This window comes from Passer domesticus, chromosome 16 (assembly GCF_036417665.1).
Source record: "Passer domesticus isolate bPasDom1 chromosome 16, bPasDom1.hap1, whole genome shotgun sequence".
Lineage (NCBI taxonomy): Eukaryota > Metazoa > Chordata > Aves > Passeriformes > Passeridae > Passer > Passer domesticus.
Genome location: NC_087489.1, coordinates 1,180,578 through 1,188,220, shown reverse-complemented (window position 1 = coordinate 1,188,220; position 7,643 = coordinate 1,180,578). Strand labels below are relative to the sequence as shown.

Below are 7,643 nucleotides of genomic sequence, written 5' to 3'. Positions count from 1 at the left end.
GCACGGGAATGCCATGGCAGCATGGGAATGCCATCCTGGCATGGGAATGCTATGGCAGCATAGGAATGCCATCCTGGCATGGGAATGCCATTCCACTAGGAGAAAGCACCCTGAGATCTCAGAGCACGTCTGCAGCAGGTACTGCCCTGCAGCCCAGTGCTGGCAAGGTAACCCCCAATCCACGGCAAGGTCACCCCCAATCCACAGCAAGGTCACACCCAGCCCATGGCACGGTCACCCCCAGCCCATGCCAAGGCTTGTCATGCCATGGTAGCATGGGAATGCCATCCCACCAAGAGAAAGCACCCTGAGATCTGAGAGTGTGTCAGGAGCAGGCACTGCTCTGCAGCCCAGCCCAGGGCAAGGTCACCCCCAATCCACGGCAAGGTCACCCCCAGTCCATGGCAAGGACATCCCAGCCCATGGGAAGGAAGACACACATGCACCAGAGCGACCAAAAGCCCTGAGCAGAAGAGGAGCAGGAAGTGAACAGTTGAGCCTAATTTGTGCGAGGTTGTAAATGAATTTCTCTGTGGCAGATGGTCAGTGGATTATTTTCCAGAGGGTTAGGCAAGACCCAGATTAGGAAAAGCTGAGAAATTTTGATGTGGCGTGCAGGACCTTATCCTTGGGCTCAGGACCCTGGTGCGTTTGAGGGGGTCCTGACTGTGTGTGAGGGTCAAGGGGCCCCATATGAGCAAAACTGGGCTCTGCAAAAAGGGCAGGTGTGGGGTCAAGCGTGCAGCCCCCACACACCAGGTTGGCAACAGCACCAAAAGGTGCCCCCCGAGCTTCTCATGCCCTTAAAGCAAAGCTCCTGGCCGGGGAGGTTGGCGTTCCCCGGCTGGGTCAGCCCCGTCTCAGGGGGGACGTCTGGGTTCCGCAGGGGGCCGTGCACTGCCCTGGCCCCGCGCGGGGCCGCGCCCACCGCCCGCAGCCCCCAGCCCCTGGCTCGGCATCCCCGGGAGCGGGGCTGGGGCTGCCGTGCCGGGCTGGGGGCGGGGGGTGCTGCGCCGGCCCCGCTCCGCTCCCTGCCCTGATTTCCTGGTGGAAATCCCAGAGTCTTCTCCAGATCCAGCTCTGGTTTTGGGGGCAGCCATCTCCCTCTCCCTCTTTCCTCTTCCCTCCTTCTGCTCTCCTTCCTCCTCCTCTCCCTCCCTCCTCTCCGCACTGTGCTCTCCGGGGGCTCTGGGTACCGCTGCAGCATCGCCAGCCCCCTCCATGCAGGCGGCTGTGGCGCGGGGCGGAAGGGGAGGGCTGCGGGGGCCAAGCTGAATGAATGGGCATCGCCTCGGTGCCGCTCGAGCCTCCGCATAGGGGCGAGGCGGCCGCACCGCGCCGCGGGCAGGGGGGCAGCGGGGCCGGCCAGCGGCCGGGGCCGGGGCCGGGGCCGGGGCCGGGCCGGGCCGAGCCGAGCCGGGCCCCCTGCCCAGCCCGCCGGGGCGCTGCGAGCAGCGGGCGCTGCCCCTCCGCGGGACCCGCACGGCCGGGACAGGTGAGGAGGGGCTGCGGGGGGCCGGGGGCGCCGGGAGCGGGGCGGGAGGGCAGTGCGGAGCGCGGGGATGGACGGTGCGGGGCCAGGGTACGGACGGTGCGGGGAACGGCTCGGACGGTGCGGGATGGAGGGATGGAGGGATGGACGGTGCGGGGTGAAGGTCTGAGAGGTGCGGGAAGGAACTGGCTGGTGCGGCAGGGATGGCCGGACGGTGCGGGCTGTGTGGCCGGACGGTGCGGGAGGGATGGCCGGACGGTGCGGGAAGGGGCTGGCTGGTGCAGGGCTGGGCTGGCTGGTGCGGGAACGGGCAACAAGGAGTTAAGTGGCTGCGGAGCAACCGGACTCGGAGCGTGTTTGTGTGTGTGTGTGTGTGTGTGTGTGTGTGTGTGTGTGTGTGTGTGTGTGTGAGATCCCGCACCCCGGGGGCGTGGCCCAGCCCACCCCACGCGTGTCCGTGCGGGGCAGCGGGCGGCCGGCTGCCGCTGCGGGCTGCGGCGTGGCGGGGCCGCGGCTGCGCAGGGGTGCGGGAGCCACGGCAGAGCCCGGCCCCGCCGCTGCCTCGCTGCTCCCGCATCACAAATACCACAAATATGTGCGTGTGCAGGAACCCCGGCCCGGCGCGTGTGCGGGGATCCGCTGCGGAGCCGTGCCGGCTGCGGGAGCCACGGCGCGGGGCCGGGGTCGAGCTGCGGGGCTGAGGGTGGCCCCGATTCCCGGTGCGTGCCCTCCGCAGCGAGCCGGGGCAGGGGAGCAGCCCCAGCCCGGGCGTGCGGGTGTGCGCGGCCCGCGCCTGCGTGTGCTCCCATCCGGGTGCGTGTGTTCCCCTTGGGTGTGCGTGTGTTCCCCTTGGGTGTGCGTGTGCTCCTCTTGGATATGCGCGTGTGCCCCTCTGGGGGTGTGTGTGACACACACGCGTGTGCAGCGGTCGCTGGTGATGTCCCTGCGGGTGTGCAGGGCGTGAGGCTGGAGGTGTGTGGTGCCAGGGAACGCACAGGGGTGATGGAGGAAGCGAGCACGCGTGGGGAGCTGTGTGAGCACAGCCGTGCCCCAGCCTGGCTGCAGCCATGGTAGTCTCTGGGCACATGTCCCCATGTCACAAGTGGCCACTGGCACTGAGCATGGCCTCGGCCTGTGTTTGTTGTGCCTGGGATGTGCCCGGTCCTTCCCCTGGGCCGGGATGGTTTGCAGTGTGTGGGGAGTGGCTGCGGGCAGAGCTGTCTGACCCTCACCCCTGTGCCCAACCCTCCCCCTTCTCCCAGCAAGTTTTCCCGTGTAAAGGTGCTCCAGGTTGCCCAGAGCCGGTGGGGCTGTGGGCAGTGGAGCCGGTGGGGAATGGAGCCGGCTGGCAGCAATTGGCAGCCCCTGGCAGGTCAGTGCCTGCTGTCCCTGTCCCCGTGTGCCACCCTGGTGCCTCTCCAGCTGTACCAAGGGCCAGGATCAGTCCCAGGGTTGTGGTTGGGTCATTGGACTATCATCAGACTTTTGGAGGTGCAGACAAATGTCCCCTCCCCGTTCCAGTCCCCTCCCCATGTCAGTCCCCTCCAGGAGAGAGGTGCCACATAACAAACTCTGCTCTGGGTCTTTGCCGTGACGCACTCTGGAAGCTCCGGGCCAGGATGAGGCCGGGCAGGAACAGGATTCAGAGCCTTGTTGCCATCATTTCCATTGGAGCTTGGCACCAATATGCCTTTGAGGAGCAGAGCCTTGCTGACCTTTCTGACCCCATGCCTGGCGTGGGGCTGGCACCCGCGGTGCCAGGAGCAGCCGTGTCTGTGTAGAGGCGTGGGACTGGCATTCCACAGGACATGGGCAGCTTGGAGCATTTCCTGCAAAATGGACTCTCGGAGCCTTGTGAATCCACCTCCACTGCTTCTCCCCCGAGGAAGCAGAGCACAGAGCCAGCCCAGAGGCTTCTCACAGGAAGCTGTCACCTGGTAGGATCTGCCACTCCTGCTCTGGGACATGGTGCTGCCGCTTGTGCTGGCAGGAAAACAGGGCTTTTCCAGCTGTGGGCTTGGCAGATGTGGCTCCATGTCTGCAGCAGCCCGGCTCCCTCGCTCCTCTCCGTGTCCGTGACGCACGGTACGGTTGGAAGCATGGCTGTGAGTGGCGAGGAACAGAGCAGCTCCAGGGAAACGTGCCACTCTGCAGCAGGGGACTCCTGCACCTTCCCACACCCTTGTGCTGGGCCCAATTTCACCCTCGGAGCATCAACATCTGGTGAGCCAGAAAAAAAATGTAAATCGAATAACCATCAGGAGTAATTGGAGATCCGTTTGGAAATTGGTTTGCTACCTGCATGCCTCCCAGGCAAGCTTTTCCCTGTTAACCATTGTGCATCTTTGCATGAAAAACGAGGCTTTATTTCCAGCCTGGGTAGCGGCAGCGCAGCAGGATTGGGATGAGCACGCTGTGTCCCCTCTAATCTGCCCACAATCAGCACCGAGCGCTGCTGCCACGCCGCAGAGATGGAGAGCCCTGGATCCAGATGGCAGCTGCCTCCCCGCATCCTCCCGGTGCCATCCGCAGCGCAGGGCAGCAGCGTGGGGCAGCAGCGCAGGGCAACAGTGCCAGGACTGGCCCTGGCAGGGCTCTGTCCCCGACAGCCACCTGCGTCCCCCGTTTGCTGCCCAGCTCAGGCCAGGGCTGCCAGCCCCGGGCAGTGCTGAGCTGCCAGGAGCTGGGCTGGCTCCCGTTTGCTCCTGGATGGGCTTCAAGGAGCTGATTCGGAGCTCGCGGGGCTTTCCTTGCCCTGTTTCCAGGGGAAATCCTGCCCAGGATCCACAGCTGGCTGTGCTTGGCCCAGCCCCCAGCTGCAGCCCCACAGCCCCTCTGGGAGGGAGGGGGAGTGCTGGGCACCTCGGGCAGGCTCAGCACTGCCCACCTCCCATCAGGAGCCTGTTGGAGAGGGCCTCTGGTCGCACTCAGTGAGGCAAAGGGGCTGCAGGAGATCTCAGGCTGTCATTGGGGTGGTCAGGGCAGTCATTTTGGGCACTGAGGCTGATTTGCTATTCTCATTTCAGGAGTGTGTCTAGCTCTGTGTAGAATAAACAGAGGTGAAGGTTCTGCTCAGGTCTGTGAGGGAAGCCCTTGGCTCAAGGTTTGAGGTGCTGCAAGCCGGGTCCCTACAGCAGAATTTTGCTGAAGCCACACTCCAGAGGTTGGCACCAAGCTCTGCAGCCTGGGCTGGGCCTGTGCTGCTCTCCATGGCAGGGCTTGCAGATGTCTGTGTTCTTCACCTCGTACCTGCCCACAGCTCTGCTCTGCTCCTTGGGTCCCTCCATGGGCACAGACTGCAGCTACACCAACCATGCAGCTCCCAGTGGGCACTGCTGTGGGCTCTGTGTGTGACCCCCTGGTGTGGGTGTGCAGGAGAGTGTCCTGAGCCTCTTCCTGCTGCAGAGACATTGTAGAGGGAAGGTTCCCACCATGCCGAGCCCTCCTGTGCCAGCTCTGGCTCTGCTCAGGAAGGCTCCCATGGATATCAGCCCTTCCTGTGCTTGTCTGGTGGCTCTGGACCATGGGCTGTCAGCAAAATTGTCTTTCCTGAGAGCTTTGCCCAAGTGAGGCCTGGCTGCAGCTCTTGGCCAGGAAAGCAAAGCTGCTGCAGGGAGGCACAGCACAACTTCCAGAGCTTTTGTGGACATCTCACGGCCGAGGGTTGGAACTAGGTGACATTTAAGGTCCCTTCTGAGCCAAACCAGTCCCTGATCCCATGATTCTGTGGTCTTGGTGGGTTTATGCCCTCTGGGGGAGAATGGGATGAGGGCAAAGAGACAGACAGCCCCAAACCTATACTGTGCTGGCTGTGGGATGGTTTAGATGTTCCTGGGCCTGGCTTCTGCAGTCCCTGGGATGTCTGCATCCTTCTGCACATCTCTTAAATGACTCTCACAGGGAAGGACCCCATTTCCTTGGGCCTCCAACAGTTGCCTTTGAGTTTGGTGTCCCCTGCAGCTCCCATGCTGTCCATAGGGCTGCTGCTGAGGACTTGGAGGAGCTGAGCTCTCTGCAGGAGCTCTGAGGTGACACTCAGAGCTCAGGAGGAGTGGTGAGGCCTGTGATGAGCATCATGAGAGTCCCCCTACATCAAGTATTTAATATCCCAGTCCCTGAGCTGTTTGTCTCATGTGTCTCCACAGGACTGGGACCACCCACACCATTTTCCCTGGCAGGTGACAGACGGGTGACAGCACCAGGCTCCAGCCATTCCGGGGGGGGGCTGGACAGCCTGCCTGGGGGCGGGGAGGCTTGGGTCCCCTCCCCACTGCTTCCCTCTCAGCTGGGCTGAAGGATTTTCTTCACCCTGTGTCTCAGGGCCTCGGAAGAGAGAGGAGCAGGTGCTGGAGGTGTCACTGATTCCTCACATTGGTCCTGGGCTGGCCCTGCAGCCACAGGAGTCTGCAGGGAGCAGCTTCCCTCCGCTGGGAGAGCTGGGAAGTGCCTGCAGCGAGTGTCCCTCGGGTGTTCAGGGCATCCCCTTGTGCCCTGAGGAGCCTCTGTGGGTGCCTGCTGTGGTGTGAGAGCCCCTCTGTGCCTGGGGTCCCCATGGGGAGGCAGAGATGAGCTGGTTGTGGGTCAGACCAGAGTCCTCAGCTGCAGCCACAGGGACCCTCACGGTGTGCTTTGGGAACACCCTCATTCCCTTATCCCCATGCTCCTCGGCTCACTCCTTGCCCCCAGGTCCTGCCCAGCTCTTGCCCTGTGCCCACTGCCCGCAGTCCGGGCTGGCACAGCCCTGCAGTGCTCTGCTGTCCCTGACCCTCACATGAGCCCTCCCGAGGTGGGCAGGGCCGTCAGCACAGCAGCACCCCCCGGTATTTATAGATAATGTTATATTTATATAACATTATTTATATATTTATAGATAATGTTATTCCCTGCCAAACTCCCGGAAACAGGCTCAGTGTGTGTCACCGAGAGGATTTGAATGGCACCGTTCTCACTGCGGGAGCGAAGGTGACGCTCCCTCGCTGCTTGCCTTGACCCACTAATCCTCCCCGTGCTGGAGACAGGATAGCTGCTCGGGCCACCATGGGCTTGGGCAAGTCCTGCACACGGGCACCACAGCCAGGTGGGACAGGGACCTGTTCCTTGCTCCAGGACCACCTCCCTCCTGGGCAGAGCTCTGGGGCAGCCAGGCCTCAGGGCTGGGGTTAGGACTGACCCAGTTGATGGACAAGGTCCTTTGTTTTCTTGTTCTGAACAGTCTGAGGTGGTTTTCTGAACAATCAGAAAGGGCTGGTTTGGCATTTTCTAAATAGCCCACCCTCCTTCTGTCTCAGCTGGGCACTGCTGCTGGTTTGGGCAGAGCTCAAGACCCACTGACAGTGCTAGGAGGTGTTTCAGCTGGCTGGAGAACAGAGGAGTTCTCAGCTGTCCCCTCACAGCCACTGGAACCATTCCATGCCTGCCCTGCTGCTGTGGGAAAGGCCTCTGGGATAGGAACACAGATTTCATGGCAGGCCAAGGTTTGGGTTGTGCTTTCCAAGCAGGATTCTGAATATATGGAGGGACATGGACAGCCAGACCTTCACAGCACAGAGGTGTGTCCTGCCCTGCTCAGCATGCAGTGACACCCCCTGAGGGGGAGATGCTCATGGAAGGGATGATGCTCACAGAAGGGATGATGCTCCCAGAAGTTGTGGGCTGTGCACAATGAGAGAAAGGATGGGCAGGGATGGGGCACCCAAGCTCCCCATGAGCTCCTCAGTCCTTTCCTGGCGCTGGGCAGGCTTAGGAGTTCTGTCCCAGCCTGAGCTGGGGCTGTGAGCAGGGGACAGCAGCCCCCCATTGCCCCCACAGGAGCAGTGGAGGCTCAGGTGGGCTCAGAGCCCCCCTGTGACCTGGGGACAGGAGGCTGCTGCACACTAGGGCTCCCCAATTTTGGGGCCCCAAGGAATGGAGCGAGGCCTCAGAGCTGCAGGAGCCTCTGCCCATGTGCCCCTGTCACCCTCATGTCTCCTGGGCTCTGCTTGGAGCTGTGAGCTGGGATGGAACCTTCCCCTCCTGTGGCTCTGCCCGCTGAGGAGGGGACAGCCGCTCCTGGGGCTGCTGCCCAGCCAGGGCTGGTGCCCGGGGTCAGTGGCTCCCTGCAGCCCCGGCAGCTCTTCCCACAGGCAGGGCAGCCAGGCCCTGCAGAGACAGC

The 7,643-nt window shown here is 62.8% G+C and overlaps 1 protein-coding gene across 6 annotated transcripts in view; it reads left to right on the top strand.

Annotated features, from left to right (window-relative positions):
* Positions 1-991: 991 nt before the first annotated feature.
* Positions 992-7,643, top strand: part of DLGAP4 (DLG associated protein 4) — a 144,506-nt gene continuing 137,854 nt past the window's right edge. For 2 of the 6 annotated variants that reach the window (XM_064391682.1, XM_064391681.1), the window contains exon 1: positions 992-1,495. The gene's annotated coding sequence lies outside the window, so the exon portion shown is untranslated. The remainder of the gene's footprint in view (positions 1,496-7,643) is intronic. The other 4 variants (XM_064391685.1, XM_064391684.1, XM_064391683.1 and 1 more) reach the window with 3 other exon arrangements.